This window comes from Pristis pectinata, chromosome 5, assembly GCF_009764475.1.
Source record: "Pristis pectinata isolate sPriPec2 chromosome 5, sPriPec2.1.pri, whole genome shotgun sequence".
NCBI classification, from domain to species: Eukaryota; Metazoa; Chordata; class Chondrichthyes; order Rhinopristiformes; family Pristidae; genus Pristis; species Pristis pectinata.
This window is the reverse complement of record NC_067409.1, coordinates 71,850,241-71,877,960: the sequence shown is the minus strand read 5'-3', so window position 1 is coordinate 71,877,960 and position 27,720 is coordinate 71,850,241.

Sequence of the window (27,720 nt, the reverse complement as noted above, 5' to 3'; positions counted from 1 at the left end):
ATAAGAATGAGTGCCAATTTCCTCTGTCTGATATTAGTGAGGGTGTTGCCTTCATGTTGTCAAAGTGAGTCATAAAGTCATACGGCTTGTATACTGGCCCTTCGGCCCAACTTTCCATGCTGACCATAACGCCCACCAAGCTAGTCCCATTTGTCTCCATTTGGCCCATATCCCTCTAAACCCCTCCTATCCATGTACTTATCCAAATGTCTTGACAGAAGTTTATAAGATTTTGAGAGGCCTACATAGAGTAGACAGCCAGTATCTTTCTCCCAGAGTTGAAATGTCTAATACTCGCTGGAATGCATTTAAGGTGAGAGGAGGAAAGTTCAAAGGGGATGTGCGGGGCAAGTTTTTTACACAGAGGGTGCCTGGAATGCACTGCCAGGGTGATGGTGGAGGCAGATACCATAGAAATGTTTAAGAGGCTCTTAGGTACATAAATATGCGTAGAATGGAGGGATATGGACATTGTGTAGGCAGAAGGGATTAGTTTAGTTAGGCGTTTAATTAGTTCGGCACAACATTGTGGGTTGAAGGCCCTGCCCTAGTGCTGCACTGTTCTGTGTTCTATGTTTTATGTACTTTTAAATATTGTTATTAATGTTGTGAATAATGCTGATCCTTAGCTAATGGTTTTCTCTTTCATTGAGTACAGAGGAGAGGATTTTCTGTTTACCTTTGAGCTTGACTCATTCCAACAGAGTCCTTTGTAAACCTGTCATCCAAAAGCCCGTGTCCTCACACACACCATCTCATTCACCCCTGTGTTTGATGGCCTCCCCTCACTCCCAGTTAATCAGCATCTTGACTCGAAAATTCTCATCCTTTTTCCCAAGTCTCTCCATAGACTCCCTCCTCCTTATCTCTGTAATGCCCTCCAGCCCTAGAAAGGTCTTGATTCCTGCTCTCATCAGATTACAGTCTCTTGATTATCCCAAAGTTACAATGTTCCACCACTGGTGCCCATGCCAATGGTTTGGTGGAGGTGTTTAACAATATGAAAGGATGAGACCTAGTAGAGGCATGGATTTTATACAAAGGTTGAGAGGTCTAGAACAAACTGAGGCTTAATATTAAATGTAAGATGCATAAGAGAGAATTGTGAAGCTGTATAATATAGTGGTCAGTGATTGAAGGAAAGGGAGATAAACTGTAATGTGGCAGTAATGTGGGAGATGTGATGAGCCGCTCCTGAGGAATCTGAAGGTCAACATAAGCATTTTTCACATCATTATTTTTGTATAACTCATCTGTTGCATTTGGTTTCTGGTGTACTTAGGGAAATGCACGATAACTCAGGGCATTAAACAAGGTGTGACATAGTCCAGGTATTCAGTACAGAAAAATGTTAAAAGTGAAAAGTTAAAAATACTTTATCGAAATGCACACAGAATTCACAATAAAGTTGTTGAATTAATGGCACAAATAGAAGTAAATGAGTATGATCTAATTGTTGTTAAGGAAATGTGGCTGCAAAGTGACCCAAGCTAGTAAAGTCAAAGTCAACGTCAAAGTGGAGTTTATTGTCATCTGCACAAAACATGTATGCACAGGTGCAATGTACCTGTAGGTCAACAGTAGCAGAATATTCAAGGTATTTGACATTTGCAAAGGCCAAGCAAAGACGAAAAGGAGGTGTATTCGTCCCAACTGTAAGCTGCAGGAAGGACAGTCCATGTGGCAGTGATGTAACTGGTGATATCATTGGTTTATTTGCATACACACATTGCTTCCTTTTTGTCTTGACCTCTGAACTCTTTGGTACATGTTCTGTAGCTCTTGAATCTTGTCTCGGACTTGGCAGATGATTCCAGGAGCCACAACTAACTTGTACATTTTGGGAGTTGTGTGGAAGTTGTAGGTGATCTATACAGACCTCCTGAAGTTCCTGTCCACTTTTACGAAGTAACTCTTGGCTCTGCACACCTCTACAACGTCTCCCAGATCCCACTTGGATGCCTGGAGGCCTGAGGATCTGAACTATGCTGCTCACACAAAACCTTTCCCTTTCCAGCTTAAGCTTTGGTCCCACTTCTTCCCCTCCACTTTGGCCGCTAGGTTTGGCTGCAACAGGCTCATCATCTTGGCTGGGACACAAGTGTTGGAATGTAGAGTCATTCTATATTCTAACATGAAGGCTGCCAGCCCGTGCTTCATCTGTGACCTGCTCAACGTTACCTGTTTCTCCAGTGCTTCCTTCATGGTGTGGACAGGATGAGGCAGAGTGGAGATGTGACTGTGTATATCCACATGAATTACACATATTGGACAGAATGGAACTATGGCCCACTGTCAGACACAATTTCTTCTGCTAATATTGTTCTGCAAAAGGTAGACACAATTCAACAACATTTCCTGTTGTGATGTACCAAGATCCAATGTCTCTTACTTGACCATTCACTCAGCCTTGGAAGTTGCCTGCTCCCCTCTTCAAAGAGTCATAGAGTTATACAGCATGGAAACAGGTCCTTTGGCCCAACTCATCCATGCTGACTAATGTGGGCCCTTTGAAATGGTTCAAGGCCATTTCCACATCTGGGCCAATGTCCTCAGAAGTAGTGCCTGCAATTCTGACAAGTAGAAGATGCATTGCCTATATCTTCAATGTCTTGGTTCAGTCCAGGCCAGTAAAACAAAGCACAAGCTACTGTGTTTGTATGGACTGTGCCCAGATGTTGGGCAGCCAGACTTGATGCATTACTGCTTTATAGACAATCAAAGATTATTGCAGAAGATAGAGTGGATGGGAGATTGGCTGACACAAAACGGGGGGAAAGCTAAATGGGACCTTTTCTGGTTGGTAAGACGTATTGAGTAGTGTGTCACAGATATTGATGCTGTGGTCTCAATTCTTTACAATTTATATAATTGACATGGATGAAAACAAAACTGGAAATAGTTGCTAAATTTACTGATGATACAAAGGTAAAAGTAGGAAAGTAAACTGTGAAGTGAACATATGGAGGATACAAAGGGATATAGATAGATTAAATGAGTGGGGAAAGATCTGGCAAATAGGGTATAATGTGAGAAAATGTGAAATTGATCATTTGGACAGGAAAAATGAAATAAAGAAGCATTTCATCTAAATGAAGATAGATTGCAGAGATTTGAGATACAGAGGGATCTGGAGTGTTCTGGTACATGATTCACAAAAGGCTAACATGCAGGTACAGCAGGTAATCAGGAAAGAAGCAGGATGTTATTGTTTGTTGTGAGGGGAAATCCCTCAGGTAGACTACTTTCTACTTAGGCAGTCCCCTGGGTTCAAGGACGACTTGCTTCCTTTCTGGTTTTGCGAATTCTGAGGTCATCGATGAGGCCAATGTGGGAATCACAGCCTCTCCCACAGATGGGGCAGGAGGTGAGCAGGTGGCGAATTTGTGAGGTGGTCTGCTTGTTCTGCTGCTTACGTGGGACTTCTGTGTACTCCCATTGCAAGGATACAAGATCCTCAATACCCTTCCAAATGTTGTTTGACCTCTTTGTGTGGTCAGTTGTATAGGGCACTGGTGAGACCACATACGAAGCATTCCATAATTGGTAATTGGTTTATTATTGTCACATGTAACGAGATACAGTGAAAAGCTTTTGTTTGCATGCCATCCAGTCAGATCATTTCATACATTAGTGCATTGAGTACAATAGGGAAAAGTAACAGAATGCAGAATATAGTGTTACAATTACAGAGAGAGTGCAGTGCAGGTAGACAGATAAAGTGCAAGGGCCACGATGAGATTGAGAGATCAAGAGTTCATCTTTATTGTATAAGAGGTCCATTCAAGAATCTTATAATTGTGAGGTAGAACCTGTCCTTGAGTCTGGTGTACATGTTCTTAGGCTTTTGTGTCTTCTGCCCGATGGAAGGAGAAAGAAGAGAGAATGACCGGGGCTGGAGGAGTCCCTGATTATGTTGGCTGCTTTCCCAAGGTAGCAGGATGTGCAGACAGAGTTCATGGAGGGGAGGCTGGTTTAGTGATAGACTGGGCTGTGTCCATAACACTCCGCAACTTCCTGTGGTCTTGAACAGAGCAGTTGCCATACCAAGCTGTGATGCATCTGGATAGGATGCTGTCTGTGGTGCATCTAGACAAATTGTTGAGGGTCATTAGGAACACGCTGTCTCCTTACCCTTCTGAGGAAGTAGAGGTGCTGGTGTGCTCTCTTGGCTGTAGTGTCCATGTGGCTGGACCAGGACAAATTGTTGGTGATATTCACATCGAGGGACTTGAAGTTCTCAACCATCTCCACCTCAGCACCATTGATACAGACAGGGGGCTGTGCTCTGCCCCGCTTCCTGAAGTCAATGACCAGCTCTTTTGTTTTGCTGACATGGAGGGAGAGGTTGTTGTCCTGACACCATGCCACTGGGTTCTTTATCCCCTTCCTGTGCTCCGCCTTGTCATTGTTTGAGATCCGGCCTACCACGGTGGTATCATCTGCAAGCTTGTAAATGGAGTTAGAGCAGAATCTGGTCACACAGTCATGAATATATAGGGAATATAGGGGGCTGAGGACGCAGCCTTATGACGCACCATTGCTGAGGATAATCGTGGTGGAGATGTTGCTGCCTATTCTTACTGATTGCGGTCTGTTGGTCAGAAAGTCAAGGATCCAGTTGTAGAGGGAGGATCTGAGACCTAGATTGGTGATGTTTGTTTGGAATTATGTTACTGAAGGCGGAGCTATAGTCAGTAAATAGGATACTGATGTAGGTGCCTTTGTTATCCAAATGTTCCCGAGATGAGTGTAGGTCCAGGGAGATGACATCTGCCATAGACCTGTTTTGGCAGTAGTGGTTTCTTTATTTTAAGGAACGATTTAAAGCAGTTCTGAATGTTTTGTCTTACAAGGAAAGTTTGGACAAGAAAGACTTGTTCACTGGTGTTTGAAAGAGTGAGAGGGAAGTTGATTGATACAAATAAGTTCCTGAGGACAGTGTGGACGTGGAGGGGATTCTTCCCCTTGTTGAGAAACTAGAACTAGGGGGTCACTGTTTGAAAATAAGTGGCTGTTCATTTAAGTCAAGGATGTGGTGGTTTTTTTGGTGGGTCTTCAGAACTCCTTTCTCCAGGAAAGTTAGGTAGGTTATTGATTAGAAGGGGTGAAAGATTACCTTGGGTAGGCAAGAATGTAGAGTTGAAGTTGCAACTAGATCAACTGTGATCTTATTTAACAGCAGAGGAGACTGATGGGCTGAATGGTCTGCTCCTATTTCTGATTCATATGAGGATGTTGTCAAAGTGAGTAAAATTACAAAGACAGGTACATGGACAGGAATGGTTTAGAGGGATTATGGGCCAAATGCATGCAAATGGGATTAACATAGGAAGGCACCTTGGTCAGCATGGACCAGTTGGGCCAAAGGGCCTGTTTCTGTACTGTATAACTCAAGATTAATTCATTTCTTCTTTGGTGAAATAGATGAATACTATCACTCTGTCCTACATGTGACTTGTTCCAACCAGTCAGGTGATTTTTATAAGTGACTAGGATGAGGATGTGGAAGGGTGGGTTAGTAAGTTTGCAGATGACATGAAGGTTGGTGGTGTTGTGGATAGTGCAGAAGGTTGCTGTAGATTACAACAGGACATTGATAGGATGCAGAACGGGGCTGAGAAGTGGAAGATGGAGTTCAACCCAGAAAAGTGTGAAGTGACACACTTTGGAAGATTGAATTTGAAGGCAGAATACAAGGTTAATGGCAGGACTCTTAGCAGTGTGGAGGAACAGAGGGATCTTGGGGTCCACGTCCAGAGATCCCTCAAGGTTGCCGCGCAGGTCGATAGGGTTGGTAAGAAGGCGTGTGGTGTGTTGGCCTTCATTAATCGGGGTATTGAGTTCAAGAGATGCCAGGTAATGTTGCAGCTCTATAAAACTCTGGTTAGACCACACTTGGAGTATTGTGTTCTGTTCTGGTCGCCTCATTATAGGAAGGATGTGGAAGTTTTAGAGAGGGTGAAGAGGAGATTTACCAGGATGTTGCCTGGATTGGAGAGCATGTCTTATGAGGATAGGTTGAGTGAGCTAGGGCTTTTCTCTTTGGAGAGAAGGAGGATGAGAGGTGACTTGACAGAGGTGTACAAGATGATAAGAGACATAGATTGAGTGGACTGTCAGAGACCTTCTCCCAGGGCAAAAATGGCTAACATGAGGGGACATAATTTTATGGTGATTGGAGGAAGGTATAAGGTGGATGTCAGAGTTAAGTATTTTATATAGAGAGTGGTGGGTGCATGGAACGCACTGCTGGCAGATGTTGTGGGGTCAGATACATTAGGGTCATTTAAGAGACTCTTAGATAGGCACATGAATGATAGAGAAATGGAGGTATGTTGGAGGGAAGGGCTAGATAGATATTAGAGCAGGATAAAATGTCGGCACAATATCGTGGGCCGAAGGGTCTGTACTGTGCTGTAATGTTCTCTGTTCTATGTTTGTACACCTGCTTTTAAATGGCATTTGACTGATTAACCATTCAGTCTCCACAGTTACAACCAGAGAGTTGCCAAGTATAAATCTCTTTCTCCAATCCCCTTTTGCCCTTCATCCTTTGAGGGGGCACCTCCTGTGGCAGTTTGCTTTGAGGTCCAATCCGCTTGGTTACAAACAACACTGAGGGAGCAAAATGGCCCACCTCTGCACCGTGCATGCTGTGGTGTGACAGTCAATATGTCATTATGATTACAAAGTCAAGGATAAGTATCCTCGTTGAAGGGTCTGTCATGGAAAGGGTGAGCAGCTTCAAGTTCTTGGTGTCAACATCTCAGAGGATCTATCCTGGGCACAACACATAGATGCAACCATGAAGAAGGCATGCCAGCGTCTCTACTCTCTCAGAAGTTCAAGCAGATTCAGCAGGTAATTGAAGACTCTGCAAAATTCTGCAGATGTACAGTGGAAGACATTCTGATTGGTTGCATCACAGAAACTCCAATGCTCAGGAATGCAAGAGGCTCCAGAGAGTGGTGGACTCAGCTGGTTCCATCATGGCTACAGCTCTCCCCACCATTGAGGACATCTACAAGAGGCGATGTCTCAGGAAGGCAACGTCCATCATCAGGGACCCCCACTATCCGAGCCATGCCCTCTTCTTGATGCTGCCATCAAGCAGGAGGTACAGGAGCCTGAAGACCCACACCTCAAAGTTCAACAACAGCTTTTTCCCCACCGTCATCAGGTTCTTGAACCGACCTGAAAAACCTTAATTCTACCTCAGACTATATTTCTCTCAACTTGCACTAATGTCGTTATGTTATTTTTTGTTTATTGTGTCGTGTAAGTTATATATAATTTATGTTAATTTAAATTTACATAATTTATGTTTGTCATGTTTGTAATGTACTGTGCTGCTGATGCTCAAAGCTAATTTTCATGTCGTTTATACACTAGGTATGTATGCCTATGACAACTTGAACTTGCAATACTTTGTTTGTATAGAATTGACAAGATTTTGAAGGAGAATTTGATTCCGTAGGGTTATCTTGTGTATGGTAAACACTGCAGCCACTGTGTGCTGGTGGTGGAGGGAACAAATATTTAGGGTGGTGTTTAGGGTTCCAGGCAAATGGGCTGCTTTGTCCTGGATGGTGTTGGGCTCACCCAGCCAAGTGGAGAGTGTTCCATCACACTCCTGAGTTGTGCCCTGTAGATGAGAGAAAGGCCCTGGTGTGTCAGGAGCTGAGTCACTCTCTGCAGGATACCCACTCTCACCTGCTCTTGAAGCTACCATGCTCTTATGACTGGTCCAATTGTTGTCCTGAATTCCATCTAATTTTGTTTGGTACATTATGGAAGGTCTTCTGGAAGACCACATACACTTGTTTCTCATTATCTATCCTGACAGTTACAATCTAAAAAAAACTCCAGTAGATTACTTCGATTATGGATTTCCCTTTCATTAATCCATGTTGATTCTGTCTAATCCTATTATCATTTTCTAAGTGCCCTGATACCACTTCCTTAATATCAGATTAAAGCATTTTCCCTACTACTGATGTCAGGCTAACTGATCTGTAGTTCCCCTGATTTCTCTCTGTCAATTTGTCTTGTCTCTTGCTCCCTCCTTTCTTAAACAGTGGAATTACATTTGCTCCCTTCCAGTCTGTGGGAAGTATTCCAGAACCTATGGAATCTTTGCAGATGGCAGTCAGAGATACCACGATTGCCAGAACTACTTCCATCAAAACCCTGGGATGCAGATTGTCAGATGCTTGGTATTGGTAATTGGTTTATTATTGTTACATGGACCAAGATACAGTGAAAAGCTTTTGTTTATGTGCCATCCAGACAAATTGTTCCATACGTAAGTATATCAAGGTAATAAAAAGAAAAACAGAATGCAGAATATAGTGTTACAGTTACAGGGAAAATGCAGTGCAGGCAGACAAATAAAGTGGAAGGGCCACATTAAGGCAGATTGGGAGATCAAGCCTTTATCTTTTAGTGTATGAGAGGTCCATTCAAGAATCTGATAACAGCGGGATAAAAGCTTTCCTTGAGTCTGGTTCTACATGTTCTCTGTATCTTCTGCCTGATGGGGATTTATTGGCATTCAGTCCCATTATTTCCATTCACTGGTGTCCCCCAGTATGCCCAGGAGGTCATTATGGTGTTGTTATGTTTATTTTGTTTTTATTTTGCACATGTGTAAGTTATGTATAATCTATGTTAATTAAAGTTTATGTTTAATTTTGTTTGTTCTTGTAATGTACTATGCTGTCGCTACAAAAAACTAATTTTCCTGGCACTTATACCCCGGGCATATATGCCTATGGCAATAAACTTGAACTCGAGGATTTCTGTGTTTTCTTCTGTGAAGATATATGCAAACTATTTGTTTAATTTCTCTGCCATTTCCTTATTTCCCAATATAATATCTCCTCTCCCAGCCTGGAAGAGACCCACATTAACCTTTGCTTATCTTAGTGAAGTATTTAAATTTCTGATGGGGCTTTACAGAGTGGACGTTGAAGGGGTGCTTCCCCTCACTCAGGAATCGAGAACCGGGGGGCATAGTTTCAGAATGGTGGTCATCCAATTAAGATAGTGATGAGGAGTAACTTCTTCTCTCAAAGGGTTGTGAACCTTTGGAATTCATTATCTCAGAGAGCTGTGGAAGCCTTTGTATATTCAAAGGTGAGATAGACAGATCTTTGGTGTAGAAACGAGTCATGGTTAGTGGGGACAACCAGGAACGAGGCTGAGATAGGGTCAGCTGCAATCTTGTTGAATGGCGGAACAGGTTTGAGGGGCTGAGTGGCTTACTCCTCTCCTATTTCTTGTGTTCTCATGTTCTGCTCTTGTGGAGCCTGTCACACTTCATGCACAGTCCACTGACAAATGCAAAGACTTGCCTGCTGATCCCAAAGAGCAGATTAAGAAGAACTTGGTGTGGCTAGTTGAATAAATTACACCTCTTTGCCCCCTCGGGAAGTCACAGGCCCTGATCTCCAAAGGCACAATTAGGAAGACTGGCTGGTTATGGAGAGAAATATGGAGAGAGATGTTGCAATAAAAACATGTTTGTGAGGGTAGCTGGGAATCTAAGATGTGACAGCTTCTACCCTAGAAATGAAGGAGTAATCGCAGTTGTGAGGGAGAAATCTAGATAGAATCAACTTCCTGTGTTAAAACCCAAGGGATTTGATTGCTCTGCCTGACAACTGAAGATAACTCGATTCCACAAATTAAAAGAATTCTGGTCAGGAAGAACCCACAGTAGTGAAGAAAGTGGCAGTAAAAATAGACAAAGCTGGTAACACTCAACAGGTCAGGCAGAATCTACAATGAGGGAAACAGAGTTAATGCTTCAGGTCAAAGATCCTTCGTTGGAACTGGGGAATAACACTTGGAGTGTTGTGTGCAGTTCTGGTTGCCCAGCTATAGGAAGGATATCTTTAAGCTGGAAAGAGTGCAGGAAAGATTCACAAGAATGTTGCCAGGACTGGATGGCTTGAATTATAAGGAGAGGTTGGATAAGTTGGTACTTTTGTCCCTCAAGTGAAGAAGGTTGAGGAGTGACCTTATAAATAAAATAGATAAGGTTGATGGTCACAATCTTTTTCCCAGGGCAGGGGAGTCTAAAACTAAAGGGTGCAGGTTTAAGGTGAGAGGGAAAAGATTTAAATGGGACCTGAAGGGCAACTTTTTCGCACAGAGGGACATTGGTATGTGGAATGATCTGCCAGAGGAAGTGGTGGAGGCGGGTACAATTACAATGTTTAAAAGATATTTGGACAGGTACATGGATTAGAGGGATATGGGCCAAATGTAGGCAAATGGGACTAGCTCAGACAGACATCTTGGTCGGCATGGACGAGTTGGGCCAAAGGACCTATTTCCATGTTGTGTAACTCTATGGCTCTAAGGGAGAGAATAAATTAGTTTTAAGTTACAGAGATGGTAAAGGAGATATGGATAGGATAAAGGGAATATCTCTGATAGGGTGAGGCCAGGTTTTTCACAATGATAAGCTGTTTACAAAACTATCCAATGGACATTAATGAGGAAATTTGGTGAGTAAGGGGACATGTAGAAGCTGTGAACTACAGGTCAGAGTTGCAGGATGTGCCCAACAGGTCAGGTGGTGTCTAGGGAGAGAGAAAAACTGGGTTAATATCACAGATGGATGAATAAGGATATGAATAAGAACAAGACTGGTGTTGTGAGAAATCCACATGGCTGTCACGTGACAGTAACGACACTGACCCCCATTGACCGGAGGACAGCATTGCTCTGATTGGAAGTGATACTACTGTCAATCAAAGTGCGGCTCCACCAACACCTCAGGTGTGAGAGTACCTTTTGCATCTGAACCTGCCTGACCATTGGCTGTGGCAGGAACCTTTGTCTTTGACTCCCACACCATTGGCTCATTCAAACCACAACAGTGGGGCTCCACCCAGCCTCCCAGCACCATAAAAAAGGGCTGCCTCCCCTAGCTCTGTCTCTTTCGACGACCCCAGGAGTAGTGAGACAACGCTGCAGAGATCACTGGTAAGAGTGCATCACCACATGGTCAGGGAACGTTTCACTCAGACTCAGGGAGCGTTAAGGGCCAATGCTAGTGTGGGACGGGCATTGAAGTGTTATATCCTAAAGTTGTACATTGTTATTATGTGCTTGTTTGTATCAGTGTGTGTGTTTGTGTGTGTGTGTGTGTGTGTGTGTGTGTGTGTGTGTGTGTGTGTGTGTGTGTGTGTGTGTGTGTGTGTGTGTGTGTGTGTGTGTGTGTGTGTGAGTGTATTTTACCCCAGTTGCGATTCCCTTCTCGTGTTCGTGGTATCCTGTGCGTGAGTGAACGTGTGCCTGTTCCTATCCATTCTGTCCCGCGTTTGCCTTTGTGATTAAACTAGTTTTGGTCTACAAAGCCCGTTTCCAGAGTCCTTAATCCTTAAAACAGTTAAAAGAACGATTTCACACAACAACTGGACCTCAGGGGAAAGTGCTAAACTGGGGGAAGGCAAATTACAACAGGATTAGACAGGAGCTGGGGAGGGTAGATTGGGAGTATCTGTAGTCTCTTGTGTCTCCATTTGGTTAGGTTACATTTGACGTTTTGTGTGCAGTTCTTGTCACCACTTTACAGAAGGGATGTGGAGGCTTTGGAAAGGGTGCAGAAGAGGTTCACCGGGATGCTGCCTGGATTAGAAGGTATGTGCTAAAAGCAGAGCTATAAGGAGAAGTTGGACAAACTTGGATTATTTTCTCTGGAGTGTCGGAGGCTGAGGGGCGACCTGACAGAAGTATAAAAAATTATGAGAGGCATAGGTAGGGTAGAGAGTCAGAGTTTTTTTTCCAATGCCAAATACTAGATGGCATTGCTTTAGGGTGAGAGGGGAAATTTTCAAGGTTAGGTTTTTTACACAGAGAGTGGTAGGTGCCTGAAACACACTGCCAGGGGACCTGGTGGAAGCAGATACGATAGCAACATTTAAGAGGCACTTAGACTAGCACATGAACAGGCAGGGAATGAAGGGATATGGACCATGTGCAGGCAGATGGGATTAGTTTAATTTGGCATCATGGTCGGCACAGACACTGGTGGGATGAAGAGTGTGTTCCTGAGATGTACTGTTTGATGTTCTATGATGATTTACAGCAGAGTTGACCAGTTCTGATACCAACAGTAAAAGCCAGTTACCTAAATTGTTGAATGTATATTGAGTCCTGGAGGCTCCACCATACCCAGACAGAAGTGGAGATGTCTTTTAATCCCTTGTCAACATCGTGTTGTTTACACACTTTATTACCAGATCTGTCTAATGGATTCCTCTGCAAGATATTTGACTTCACAACTCTTGAGAAAATCGGGTTGCCAACTTTCCCCCTAAGGCCACTGAAATATCACTGAATGCATCCTTTTTTTAGATAACTTTATTTGTAGAGATAAGCAAAGTAAATAGTATTTCTTATTAGACTAAAGAGTGAATTCAGGTAAGTCTTTGGGATAAAGTAGGTCAGGAGAAGCTGAACCAAAGTCATTGCTGGAGTCATCCTGGGAAAAAGACTCTGATTATCTACCTTGTCTTTTCTGTATGGTTTCTTCCTCTTCCCTATATCTTCCTCAGCCTTATCAGAGCTTACCTGGGTTTTTAACTAATTGATATCACTACCAGCCAGCACTGCCTTGCTCCATCCACAACCCCATTGCAGAGTATTGCATTGAAAGGCACAATTGGAGGGTCTGGGGTTTTGTGGATAACTTTTGCTTTTGTAATAGCTCAGACAAGTGCAAAGTGATGCATCTGGGGAAGTTAAATGAAGGCAGGACATACAGTGTATAGCAGAGTGCTGGAAAGTGTTATAGAACAGAGAAACCTAGGGGTACAAGTACATTGTTCCCTGAAAGTGGTGACACAGGTAGATGGGATGATGAAGAAGGTGTATGGAATTCGTACCTTCATCGGTTGGGGCATTGAGTATTAGAGTTGGAATGTATTGTTACAACTGTACAAGACATTGGTGAGACTGCACTTGGAGTATTGTGCGCAGGTCTGGTTGCCATGCTACAGAAAGGATGTGATTAAGCTGCAGAGGGTGCAGAAAAGATTCACAAGGTTGTTGCTGGGACTGAAGGGCTTGAGTTATAAGGAGAGACTGGACAGCCTTGGAACTGTTTTCCCTGGAGTGATGGAGCTGAAGGCTGACCTTATAGAGGTTTATAAAATCATACAGGGCATAGATAGGGTGGACGGTCAGTCTTTTTCCCAGGGTGGGAGAGTTTAAAACTAGAGGGCATAGGTTTAAGGTGAGGGGAGAAAGATTTAGAGACTTGATGGGCAGGTTTTTCACAGAGAGGGTGGTCGGATGAGGAAGTGGGAGAGGCAGGTACTATTACAATGTTTTTCAAACATTTGGACAGGTTCATGATCAGAAAGGTTTAGAGGGATATGGGCCAAATGCAGGCTAATAGGACAAGCTTATGTAAGCATCTTGGTCGGCATGGAGAGTTGCACTGAAGGGCCTGTTATTGTGCTTTATAACTCTACGAATCTCAGATTTTTGCCCAAGAATATGTCATCAGACAAATTGAACTTCCCCTTGTAGCATGGACAAATGCCAAGTGGTTGGGAAAGATCACATCAGCGGAGAATGTCCTGAAACATTGCGTGAAAGGCATGCACTCTGACCAAAATGCCAATCAGCCCCCTATGTGGCAGGGAAGGGATAACCTGTGACTTGTGAACCATTGGCTGATTCATGCTGTTAGCCTAGTGAAAGCAACATCTCAGCCTGAACCTCCCAGTGATTTCCATCAGGTTACCTACATCCTCACATTAATATGCATTAAACCCACAGAAGGCAAACTCTCACAATGAACATGTATGCAGCATCATTATAATGTGGCAGTTACAAATAACTTTCATTTGACCTCTTCACGACAAAACACATATTTTAAAGTGAGGGGCCTCTTTCCTTCAGGTAGTGAATTGCCATTGAAGATTTTAAAAATTGTCATATTAAAATTTTATATCTTTTATTTATTTATTGTCCCTCTTTCTCTCTCTTTCTTTATTTCTCTTGCATCTGTTTTGACATTGAATTCATCCACTCCACCTCACCCTCCCTCGCAGTGCCTGTACATTTTGCAGTCCTTTTTGTTGAAGGGATGCATCTCTCTAGTCTTCACCAAACTCCTTTCACTGAGCTTCCAGATGTCTTATTGCCTTCACTACACCTTTATTGACTCACTATCCCAGAAACTTTGTGACTGGAAGTGTTTGAACTGCAGGTAAACATTTGGTTAACAAGTTTCCATGAGCTGAACTGTTTTTATTTAAGGCCAGTGGCTCTATAGAGAACCATCAGCAACATCTTCCTCGCAAATCAGCTTGAGTTTGACTTCCGTGCCTGCCTTTTTGTAGAGTAGACATCAAAGACAAGTTGGAGTCACAAGAGACTACAGATGATGGAATATGGAACAAAAAACAAACTGCTGGAGGAACTCAGTGAGTCAGGCAGCATCGGTGGAGGGGAATGGACAGCTGACATTTGGGATTGAGACCCTTCATCTGGACTGAAAGATAGAGGGGAGAGAGACAGTATAAAGAGGTAAGGAGAAGGGATGGAGCAAGAACTGGCAGGTGATAGGTGGGTCCAGGTGAGGGGGGTGATGGGCAGATGGAGGAGGGGAGGGTGGAAATAGCGACAGAAGCTGGGAGGTGATCAGTGGAGGTGACAAAGGGCTGAAGATGATGGAATCGGATAGGAGGGGAAGGTGGAGCCTGGAACCAAATAAAGAAGGTGGGGGAAGGGGAATGGGGGTGGGGCTGGGGTTGGCATATGGAAACAGAGGCTGGATGCTGGCCAAATCCAGGTGAGGAGCACAACACTCCTGAACAGTTCACTTCACATCTAAATCCTCAGCAAGTAGCATGACTGCAATTCATTTGCAGGATGTCACTGACCTTGGTAAACATTAACTGGATGGCTTATTATTGTTCCCTTTATATTTATATTTTAATTCCTTTCTAAAAGATTAGGACATTTTTAAGTAAATGTATTTTTTCTGTTAGTGAAATCTATTTGAAATAATTTTAAAAGTCTCTAGTTATTGGTGACATTTACAAACTGATGCAAAAGAACAAGCTGCTGGAGGTACGCAGCAGGTCAGGCAGCATCTGTGGAGGGAAATGAACAGTCGATGTTTCAGGTCACGACCCTTCATCTGGACTGTTTAAAAATTCTTTCAAGGCCTTTAAGAGCAGTGAGAGGGGCCTCAGGACCCACTCATGGGATGCTGGGTGGCCAGGTTTCCAGGTCACCTGGTATCTCAGAAGTGCAGTGGGTAGGTGTGTCTATGGGTTAAATGTGCATTGAGAAAGCCAGCACATTTTACATCTTTTCTAAATTTGTGATTAATCTTGTAACATTTTTTTTCTTGGTCCAACTTCCTTTAGTTGGGACTCATGAATATCTTCCAAGATATTTGCAATTGTCTGCTATGCAAATTCCATTTTAGGTGGATGAAAATCCACCCAGAGGATCAAAGTGAAACTGATATAATCAGGACAACACTGTATGCTTAATCCTGTGCATCTTAACAGCTGAAGTGCACAGCGTATCTCCATTAGTACTGAATGCTCATAATTGTATGTTTATAGAGCCAAAATATATTATGATTATTGTGTTTTTTCTCCTCACTGGTAATCAGTGCATATAAGTGTGTTATCAACTGAAGCTCATTGAGATTACAGAATCAGTAGTTTGTTGAAGATTAAAGGCAGACAGCATCAACAGCATACTCCAGTTACAAATATTAACTCAAGTATTGTCAAAAATATAAGATGTATGACCACTTCGAATTGAATTTTGACAGTGTGTTCAATATCAGAGATACCATCCATCCCGGTGTACTGGCAGTGGGGAAATGTACCTCACTGTCTCACGGGGAAGCATTTTCATTCTTTGATGGTTTTGTTTTAGTGTTGATTGGAGGTAACATCTGCTTGACACTGATCTGATGAATTCAGCTATCTACCCTAGGTGCTGGTAAAGCATTAATTGGACAGATCTCCCCACTGAAATGATAATGTCTAAGAGTGTTTTTAGAAGGTGCACTTGTTAAATTAGTCAGGTGAATTAGTGCTGGCTGCATTTAACTGAGTATAACTTTACCATCGAATCATTAACTTTCTCTGCTATATTTCCTAAATGATTCAGACTAAATGGAGAAGTGAGCTGGCAAAGCTGAAAAACCCACTCTTTGAAACTTCACTGTTAGAATAGTGCAGGCAGCTACAAAGTCTTGACTGAGGTATTAATTCTGTTTCCAAGCCTGACTTGGACTGGAACACCACAGGTAAATTACACACAGTCCCATTTACAGGGAATCTAACTGAATGGTATGAAAACAACATTTCATATTCTGCTTGGGTAGCCTATAACCCAATGGTACCAACACTGAATTTTCCAATTTCAAGTAACCCACACCCCTGGTGCTCTCCTCCCCCACACACTCACCTGTCCACTCAGCTTTCTTCTCCCTTTGTTCATCCCTCCAATCCCCTCCCCATCTGGTTCCACCCACCAGCCTCTGTCCCACCCCCCCCCCCCTTTGTACTGCCATATACTGACAATCTTTCCTCTTCCGATGCAGGGTCTCCAACCCAAACATTGACTTATACCTTTTGCCTCCACAGATGCTGCCTGACCTGCTGAGTTTTTCCAGCATTCTGTTTTTTTTGTTTAAAGTCATGAGAATGGTCTTCTCTAAAACTTGCCGGGGTGGGAGAAGAAGAGAGAGTGACTGCTGAACTGAAATAATCTCCAACACTGGGATTGGCTGAGAGACACAGGAACTGAATTACAAGCCTACATTTCCAATATTGGGTTAGCTAATTATATAAACATGAACTAGCAGGAATGAAGAACAACTCTTTGGACTCTTTTTTCTCATTATTTGAAGAGTGATGTGATGTAACTTTAGTTAATGCTCCATAACAACAACATTTTTGTAGGTGAATGTAGTGATCCCATTGATTTTACCCAAACAACCCTTCTCCCCTGCTGAGATTGTTCGGGGGAACTGATATGATCCAGTTTGCAATCTAAACTACTAATTAATGTACTGACAAGTAAGACTGAGTGAGCGCAGGGAAAGAGCCTAGTGAAAGAGGGAGTGCACGGGAGAGGGTGCAGAGGAGATTTAGCAGGATATTACCTGGGATGGAATGCCTCAGTTGTGAGGAGAGACCAGGTTTGTTTTCCTTGGAGCGGAGGCGGCAGAGGGGGCATCTGATTGAGGTATTAAAGTTATGAGGGGTACCGATTAGGCAGATGGTGAGAACTTTTCATCATAGCAGAGGTGTCTATAGGCAGAAGGTATAGTTTAAGGTAAGAGGTAGGATATTTAGAGAGGATTTGAGGAAGATGTTTTTCACCAGAAGGTGATTGAACACACTACCTGATGGGGTGGTGGAGGCAAAGAATCTCACAACATTTTCGAAGTATTTAGATGAACACTTGACATGCCAAGGCACAGAAAGGTACCGACAAAGTGCTGGAAAGTAAGATTGGTTAAGATGGGTACTTAATTGATCAGTATGGTCATGGTGGGCCAGTTTCCAATCTGTATGACTGTGACTTTATCTTCTGTTCTATCCTTTATTCATTGACTCACAGGAGATGGGCATGGCCAACAATTATTGCTCAACGACAATCCCCCTTTGATTTCTGTTGTGGGAAAAGGTTCTTTCGGGTCTCAGAAGTAGAGGAATCTGGATACAGTCTTGTATTTTAATAAAGAAGGATTTATTTACAAAGACAAATGCGGGAACAGAATGAACGGGAACAGATGCACACTTGCACGCACTCAGGTGATAGCGAAGCGTGAGGGGAGTCACAACAGGGGTTAAGTACACACACACACACACACACACACACACACACACACACACACACGGTGAACTAGTCACCAACTATCAGGGAAGACGCAATATGATGTCTGAACCCCCTGATTCTGGGCAAGCAACAGCTCTACGCTGCTAGGAATCAAGATGCTCCTAGACCCCTGTGGAAGTGCACACTCTTACCCATGGTCCCTCGGTGTGGTCTTGACCCCAGCAGCAGTCAGCAAGAGGGAGAGCTACATACATGTAGCATCCTTTATAGTGCTGGAGAGCTGGGTGGAGCTAGCTCAGGTAATTCAAACAAGCCAATGATTCGGGGTCAAGGACAAAGGTGTGTTACAAAGCCAATCCTTAGGTGTGCACTTGATGGGTAGGATGGAGCCAAACCTTTGACAGTGGTGTCACTTCCGACCTGATGAGCAATGCTATCATCCAACCAGAGGGGTCAGTGTTGTCACTGTCACATGACAGCCATGACCTTTCATACTACATTCCACGCCTCGCCAATCATGGGGATAGCTATAACTGAGCTAACAAATACACATCAATATGCAGTACTTAATGGAAGGCAGAAGTGGTTCTAATAATTTGGCATGCACAGCACAAAATGCAGACCACTATTACAACTAAAATGAGGGCAGTGGCCCAGTGGACAATAGTTGCCCACCATCCCCCCAGAGACCCAAACGGCCACCAGTTTCCCCATGAGGTGTCGTGCTGGAGGAGCTGGTCCCTTGCATTTTGGATTTTAGTCACTGAGTCCTCAATATGAGCAGCCAGGTCGGTGATGTTGCTGGACTCATCGGGGATAAAGGCACAGCACTCCTTCCCAACCACTGCACAGGTTTCACCTTCTGCAGCGAGTAGGTAGTCCAGGGCCATCAGATTTTGAAGGACCATCAGCCTGACAGCAGCCAGCTCCACTGCCGTCTTCGTCAGGGCATACTTGGTGTGTCGCAGTGACAGTTTCGTTTCGTCAGCCATTGTCTGGAGCATGCTGGTCATCCTGATGACTTCTCGGGACAGTCGGGCCATGCCATACGTGGGAAAGGCAATCATCCAGAACCTCTCTGCTTCCATGATGGCTCTTTTGTGCCAGTGTCCGCAGTATGCTGGGTGCTCCCCGAGGTCATTGAGCGCGTGGATATAGGGAACCACAAACGCTGGAAAGCAGCAACCGTACCAGCTCGTAGGGAACCACGGGTAGGAACAGTGCCTGCAGACCCAGTGGGTGCCGTTCAAGGTCCAGGGAGCTCCCAGCTTAGCAGCACCGCCAGCAGTGGTCACTGTGGCCCCTGGGTACCAGTTGCTCTCGCAGTCACTGTGGCCGACTGAAAAGGTGGAACCGTGGTCGTTTTGGAGTCTGCACCAGCATTCTCTCAGCTTACTCAGTGGCTGCGGGGTGACTCTTGAGGGTCGGGACTTGGGTTGAGGTCAAATTGTAGGAAGGGAAATACCAGCTCCTGAAGCACCCACCCCATCAGGAATCACTGGAGGAAATATTCTGTAATGGTGAGGGGAGTGGTGGGGGACTACCATCGGGCCCCCCCCAAACCAATATACCGAACCCGACAGGTGCAACAAGTCTGTGTAAGCAGTTCATTTGGAGATCGAAGGGAATCGCTGTAAGCGGGAGAGCTTCGCCGGCGTGTGCTGGGGTTTGGAGGCAAAGCCAGCAGTCTGATTGGTTGGAAGTGTTGGCGAATTCGTATGCGACGCGGAGGAAGGTGTTAGCAGGCGTCCCGATGCCGATCACCGTGGTGACCAGAAGGAGAGACTGGAGTGGTGCCGGCATCCTGTGGGGGGGGGTTGAGGAACAAACTCATTCTTGGCAGGTCACGTGTAGGGTATGAAGGCAGGATAGGTTAGTGCGACCCGGGGTCGCAACCCAATTGGTGTCCCCGGAACCACATGCAACGACTTCCCTCTTCTGAGGGGGACCCTATGGCTGTCGGACCCACACTCTACCGGAGTCCTTGGTCCTGGGGTTTCGGGATCTCGCAAGTCAGGTGGTGGGGAGTGTGCCAGATGGTGGGATAATGGGGACCCCCCCTTGGCCAGTGGGCCGTGTATTGAGCTGGTCGACGGCCTGTTGGAGCACTGTTGACCACCCCTGCAATGTGCGGGAAGGCGTCAGCGTGCATATTGTTTCCTTCAGCAGGGGGTTCATTCTTTCTATCAGGCTCGATGCCTGGGGGTGGTAGGGGATATGGAACAGCCACGAGATCCCTGCCTCCGCCACCAGTTCTGTACCTTAGCCCCAGCGTAGTGTGAGCCCTGATCGGATTGCACCTCCCATGGGACTCCACAGCAATCCTTTGATGGTGCTGTGCTGGTCAGCCCTCTCACAGGGCACTGCCACCAGGACACCAAAGAATGTGTCCACCATTGTCAGGGTGTATTGTTTCTTATTGTGGTGTGGGAGCGGTCCGATATAGTCTATTTGCTACACATGACCCACTCCTGTGCTGCAGCGAATGTGACCCAGTGGTCCCACCGGCCAGCCTCGTGGTTTTACCTGCTGGCATGTGGGGCAGTTTGCGACAGTGGTCTTGCACTGATCCACTGTAAGGGCAACCCCAAACTGCTCTGCCCAGTGCCGCGTACTGTCAGCCCCTAGGTGACCACTCTTACGGTGTGCCCATGTGGCTAGGGCGCTGAGGTCATGTTCGTCTGGGGGAACAGTAAGGCAGCATATCTGGGCGGCCTGGTCCACAGCAGCATTATGTATGGCCTCCTGGGTATTTTTGTGGGTACGGGCATCCACGTGGTGGACTGATATTTGTCTCTGGGCGGCTTGGTCCCAGATATAGCACCAGTGTTCTTGTCCCTAGAGGGGGTGTCCGTGAATTTCCCACCCCGTTTCGTGCCACCGTGCCATCCACACCGCCATACTGTTGGCTACTGCCCAAGAGATGGTATAGATGTAGAGTGGCCTGGTGGTGTCCTGTAAAGTGAGTGCTACCGCCGCTAGCTCGGCCAATTGACTGGACCCTCCCACTCCCTCTTGTGTTAATGTTTTCCCTGTGGCGGGATGAAGTGCTGCCGCTTTCCAATGCTGTTTCCCATTTTTTCAGTGGCTGGAGCCATCTGTGAACCAGGCATGCAGTTTCTGTTCGGGGTCGAGGGAGTCGAAGGGTTGACCCCAGGATACAGGGGAGGGCTTGATCTCAGGTATGTCCGGGGGTGGGTCCTAGGACTGGGCGAAGGACATGACCTGTTCGTGGAGGCGGCTGACCCCTTCTGGATCGGGTTCTGCCTGGTCCGCGATGTACCATTTCCACTTCACTATTGAGGACCTCTGGGCTCGGCCCTCTTTGTGTGTCGAGTCAGGGGACTTGACCCAACGCATTATGGGCAGGTGGGGCTGAAGGACCACGGGGTCAGTATCGGTTTGGTTCTTGGTGGCAAGGAGTGCCAGGTGGCAAGCCAGCAGCTGGCGCTTGAAAGGACTGTAGCAGGTGGCGGCCTCAGGCAGTGATTTGGTCCAGAAGCCAAGCGGGACTCTGCGCCCCTGGACCTTCTGCTAGAGGCTCCACTCGGCCACCGACTCGCTAGGGGAGACCTGTAATTCGAAAGTGACCCCTTCCTGTCGGGGGGTGAGGGGCAGGGCTTGCTCCACCGCCTATTTAACTGCTTCAAAGGCAGCCTGCTGTTCAGGCCCCCACGAGAAAGTGGCTTTCTTGCGGGAGATCTTATAGAGGGGTCTCAGGAGTATGGCGAGGTGAGGGATGTGTTGCTGCCAGTAGCTAAGAAGGCCCATGAAACTCTGGTTGTCTGTTTTGTTAGCGAGGACAGCAAAATTTAAGATTTTGCTCCATGCAGTATCAGGGACGTCCCTCCTGCCTGTGTGCCACTGTATGCCCAGGAAAAATACATTCTGGGCTGGGCCTTGTACTTTTTCCATATTAATAGCCCAGCCCCACTCTCTGAGGAAGGATATTAACATATCAAGACCCTCCGAGACAATAGCCTCCGAAGGCCCCTGTAACAGCACGTCATCGACATAATGGGTGATTGACACCCTTGGGGGGAGGTGAATGGCTTGCAAGTCCTGGGAAATTAACCCATGGCATATTGTGGGGCTGTGGACGTAGCCTTGTGGTAGACGTTGGAATGTATATTGCCTCCCATCCCAGGTGAATACAAATTGGTCCTGGGAGGTCTGGTGGAGGGGAATGGAGAAAAATGCATTAGCTAGACCTACCACGGCATACCACGGTTTGTCTGGGCGCCCTGCGATATCGATACTTTAGTGGAAGATATCAGGTACCGTGGACACGAGGGGGGGCGGGGGTGGCAGCCTTGTTTAAGTGTGGGTAGTCTACCGTCATGCGCTACATCCCGTTCTTTTTGTGGATGGGCCAGACGGGGCTATTAAAAGGGGAGGCTGCGGGTCGGATGACTCCCTCCCGCAGCAGGGCTTGGACAGCCTCTGTCATGTCTTGGTGTCCCCCCGGCACCCTATACTGCAGACTGCAAATGACCCTAGAGGGAGGGGGAACAATGACCAGTTCCCACTTGGCCGCCCCAACTACCACCATAACCCAAGCGACTCCAAAGGTGAATTTACCCCGGTTGGTGTGCAGGAACTGTCCCTTTAAGACATTTATCCCCAGTATACATTCTGTAGAGTCTGCAGTTAAATGGTCACAGTTCGGGGAGGTTGGTTCCCAATGGTCATGCGGACCCTGACTTCCTTTGCGGGCAAAGGGGAACCCCCCCCCCCCCCCACTTTCTGCACTTGTGTCCCCTTCCACGCAGCGGGGTTCCCCGGGACAATGGTGTGCTGGGCACCCGTGTCGACGAGTGCCGTCCACCTCTGCACATTCCCCTTTCCCCAGTGTACCACTGCAGGTATGTGTGGCCTCAGGTCCCCCGGGTGTGGGAGGGTGATGGAGCAGACGCACTGGGGATCCTGGCCTTCATCCTATGGGAGCGGGGTGGTGGGCTGCCACCCCATGGGCGGAGGTTCCTGCTGGCGGAAGTGGGACATTTCCTGTCGCAGCAGGCCTCAGCTCTGCCCGGAGGGCAGGGAAGGCTGTTTCAGGTGGGGGAGGGGCGGAGGCTGTATCGGTGTCTGCAGGGGCAGCCCACGTGGTCCGGCGGTTGGGTGTGCCCCCCATGTCGGATTTGGCCCCAGGGTGGTCGTGGGTCGGCCCCCCCCGGCCGGGCTTCCCCCCCCGCAGAGCTCCTTCTATCGCGCATGTAGAGTGGAGGTCGGGACCCCATCTATACTAGCGTGGTCCACCCCTGCGCGCAACAGGTCCAGGTACAGCTGTTTGCGTGCGAGACGAGAGTGGTGTCCCCAGCCCTCGTCTCCGCTCTATGGATCTGTGTGGGCCCCCCCCACTGCATGTATTCTAACCCCTCCAGAAGGGTGATGGCTTCCCGGACAGTCTTCCCGCTGGCCGGTACCATGAGGGGCAGGACCACTGGCCTCAGATCAGGGCGTGCAGTGGCGACCAGTTACCCTGCTAGCGCACTGGTCGCGGTGGCATTTTCTAGCAGCTCGAGGTTGCCTGTCGCCGAGTAGATGCCGGTCACTAGCGCCCATTCCTGGATGACCCTGGTGCCCTCACTGACGGTGCTCCACTGTGGTCGCTCGTATGGGTCCCACTCAAGGAGGGTGGGATACCAGACCCTCACGGTGGCTACTACCTGATCCCACAGGGTAGTGGTGTCCCCAATCCTTCCCGGTGGCGCCTGCAGACCGTTATTAATACTCCGCTGATCCGACAAACTCCCCAGGGCACTCGCTTCCTGGTGAGAGGCTCAAGTTGGGGGCCCCCTCATCCCACAGCCGGAGCAGCCACGTGGCCAGCTGTTCACCCGACTGCTGACGGTATCGATCCGCCAGCTGGGTGAGCTCCTTAACGGAGAAGTCCCGGGTCTGAGGTCTTGGAGGGACTGCAGCACTTTCCCCAGCAGGGGTCCCATCCTGACTCCCTTCCCTCCTGTGGCGGACTTGGGACCGCATGGTGATGGGTTGAGCCTGCAGGGGCTCAGGTGCATAGGGCAGGGGGCACATATGATTGGGCTCGGGCTCCTCGGGTACCCCCTCCTCATCGTTGTCCATCCATATGTCCCCATCCCCCAGCCATGCGTCCAGCTTGTCGCCGCGCTGGACCAAGGCATGGATTTTAAATGGGTCTGGTTGCCAGCCAGACCTGTGGGCGGCTTGTGCCTGCTGTACTTGAATCAGCTGGCAGGCGACATCGGTACATCTGGCCTTGAGGTTGTTGGCCCGGGTCTGAGCAGTCTGAACTACCTCCTGCAGCGTGCATCATTGCTGCCGGAGTGTCTCTAGCTCTTTTTCCCTCTGTAGGCAGGTATCCTGCAACTGGTCAATGATCTCAACCTGACACCTCAGGAGGGATGCCAGGAGCCAGAAGGCACCCTTTTGACTCCCTTTGGTTCTGGGGAACCCTGACTTCTGGAGGAAGGTCACCACGTGGTGCCCCAGTTTCTTACCACGTGGATCTAACTACTCAGCCCAGTCCACTGGCTTTCCGTGGTCTGCCAGCAGACTGACCAGGCTCCCAAATCCCTTGCTCTCATCGGTCCAGCCGTGACTCCTCTCCTCAGTGCCTACACTTTCCTTCTTTCCCTTGTTCCAGAACATCCTACCTGCATCTGTGTCTAGCCTATACCTTTAAGACCCTGCACGCAGCGCCAATTGTTTCGGGAAAAGGTTCTTTTGGGTCTCAAAAGTAGAGGATCTGGATACAGTCTTGTATTTTATAAAAGGAGAATTTATTTACAAAGACAAACGTGGGAACAGAATGAACGAGAACGGATGCACACTTGCACACACACACTTGGGTGATCGCGAAGTGTGAGGGGAGTCGCAACAGGGGTGAAGTACACACACACACAGGGTGAACTAGTCACCAACGGTCAGGGAAGATGCAATACGGTGTCTGAACCCCCTGATTCTGGGCAAGCAATGGCTTTACGCTACTGGGAATCTACTTAAGACACTCCTAGACCCCTGTGGAAGTGCACACTCTTACCAGTGGTCCCTCAGTGTGGTCTCAACTCCAGCAGCAATCAGCAAGAGGGAGAGCTACACACATATAGCATCCTTTATAGTGCTGGAGAGCTGGGTGGAGCTAGCTCAAGTAATTCAAACAAGTCAATGATTCGGGGTCAAGGACAAAGGTGTGTTACAAAGCCAGTCCTTAGGTGTGCACTTGATGGGTGGGGTGGAACCAAACCTTTGACTGACAGTGGTGTTGCTTCCGCCCCGATGAGCAATGCTATCATCTGACCAGAGGGGTCAGTGTTGTCACTGTCACATGACAGCCATGACCTTTCATACTACCATTTCCTGAGCCTTGTCAGAGTTATTATCAACTCTCTAGCTGTGGATCACGTACCCTGGTCATTCTCTCTTTATCCCCCTTCCGTTGGGCAGAAGATACACAAGCTTGAAAGCATGTTCCACCAGGCTCAAGGACAGCTTCTATCCTGCTGTAATAGGACTCTTGAATGGACCTCTTATATGACAAAGATGAACTCTTGATCTCTCAATCTATTTCATCATGGCCCTTGCACCTTATTTGTCTACCTGTGCTGTACTTTCTCTGTAACTGTAACACTATATTCAGCATTCTTTTTTTGTTTTCCTTTTGTACTACCTCAATGTACTTTTCTTCTGGATTTTGTTTTATGTTCGGAATGATCTGTTTGAATGGCATACAAGACAAAGTTTTTCACTGTACCTTGGTACATGTGACAACAATAAACCAATTACCAATTACCAGACAGGCTACACTGGGGAAGAACAGTAGATTTCTTTCTCTGAAGCAAATAGGACTTCACTTAATGTTCCAGTTCGATGGCCAACATCATTGTTAATAGCTTTTTATTCCACATTTATTTAATTAACTGAATTTAAGCTCCCCAGCTGCTGTAATGAGATTTAAAGTCTCTCCTCCTGATCCTTACCCCAGGCATTGGTATTACCGCTGGATTTTAGTAGCATAACCACTGCGCTACGTTCCTAATTTAGTGTGTGTGACAAGGGGTGGGGCTGTTTGTGGAGGATGGGAGCTAAAGGGGAGTCATAGAGTCGTACAGCATGGAAACAGTCTCGTCCGCCCAACGCGTCCATGCTGACTGTGTTGCCCAGCGAGCTAGTCCCATCTGCCCACGTTTGGCCCATAGCCCTCTAACCCTCTCCTATCCATGTACTTATCTAGATGGTGGTTAAATGCTGTTAATGTGTCCTCCTCAACCACTATTTCTGGCTCATTCCAAATACGCACCACCCTTTGCGTGAAGAAGCTGCCCTGATCGCCCTTTTAAATCTCTCACCTCTGATCTGAAACCTATGCCCTCTTCTTCTTAGCACCCCCTCCCTAGGAAAAAGACTACATGCTTTCACCCTGTCTGTGCCCCTCTTGACCTTGTATACCTCTGTCAGGTCACCCCTTAATCTCCTACGTTCCAGGGAATGAAGTCTTAGTCCATGCAACCTCTCCTTGTAACTCAGGCCCCCAAGTCCAAGCAAAATCCTGCTAAATCTTTTCTGCTCTCTTTCTAGTTTAATAACATTTTCGTATAACAGGGTGACCAAAACTGTACACAATACTCCAAGTGCGGGAGATGGGGAAATGGGGTTGGACTTTGGCTGTGATTTCGACTGCAGATTCCATGTAGGGACCCATAGTTCCCAGACACCTATTAGAACACCATTCGAAAATCTTGCACAGTACAGCCACAACATAAATATCCAGAATACAAACTCTAACCACACTGTAATATTTAAAATTAATTTAATCATAGCACAGAGGTTTTGTCAGGAAGTATGAGTCATACAGCCCATCTCCCAACATTGCAAGCTTAACAGAGTCCTCACTCCCTGTCAAATGAACTCATTGTAAGGAAACAAGGATGGGAAAGGTGCTCTAAAAATGCTTGTCTTTCCTTTCAACATTAACAACCAGGATTACAGATCCGTTCCTGTCACTTAATCTACTTTTGGCTGACTCCTATTGAGACAGAGTCACCTCATTACACATGAGTTGACCCAGATCTAGTTCCAAAGCAGAGCGTGTGGGCAGTCTGAGTAAATTGAATGCAGTTAATAATGGAAATATGCTATTGGGAGCCCTGTGGGAGCATCTAGTAAAGAGTTTTTATAAGTTCTCAGCTTCTAGAAACTAGGATAGTCAAAAACTGGATGTTGACAACACAATAATAACTTACAAGCTGGGCCAACACTAGTGGATAATGAGGCTTGTGTGAACAAGTCCAATTCATTCCCTCTGGCCTAACTATATTCTGCTTGCATAATTTGTGCTATTTTCTCTACAACTACAATTTCATTCTTTTAACTCATTTCTGACTTTAGGTGTCTTGTCTTTCAGATAAAAGTTTGGCACATTAAGTCCTTACTGCAGGCTCACACAGGGATAACAGAATCAGATATTGTGGAGGGACAGGCCACTTCTGCTTGTTCCCCTGCCTTCCACTCTTTTCCTTTATCCAATTCCCTTCTGGAATTTGCTTAGGCGATCCTTTCAGGCTGTGCCCGCGGAATCATAAGACCCTGTGGTAAAACAAAATTCTCCTCATTGCCCTTGGTTTCCTTTGCTGACATTCTGCAGCAGGTCTCCTCCAATTACTGACTCTCCTGCCAGGGAGAGAGTGGGCTAGAAGTTCATTAGCTCGCAAAGAGGAGTGATAAAGCCACACTTCGCACTGGCGTTGTTTTAAAATATCGCCCGAAGATTGTGTTTTTGTGTCTTAAACTCTTCTTTTTTTGGCAAGTAACATGCCCATAATCACCACACGGAGAGTGACATGGATGCCAATACATTTGTGTTAATCTTACTGAAAGGTAAAACAGTGT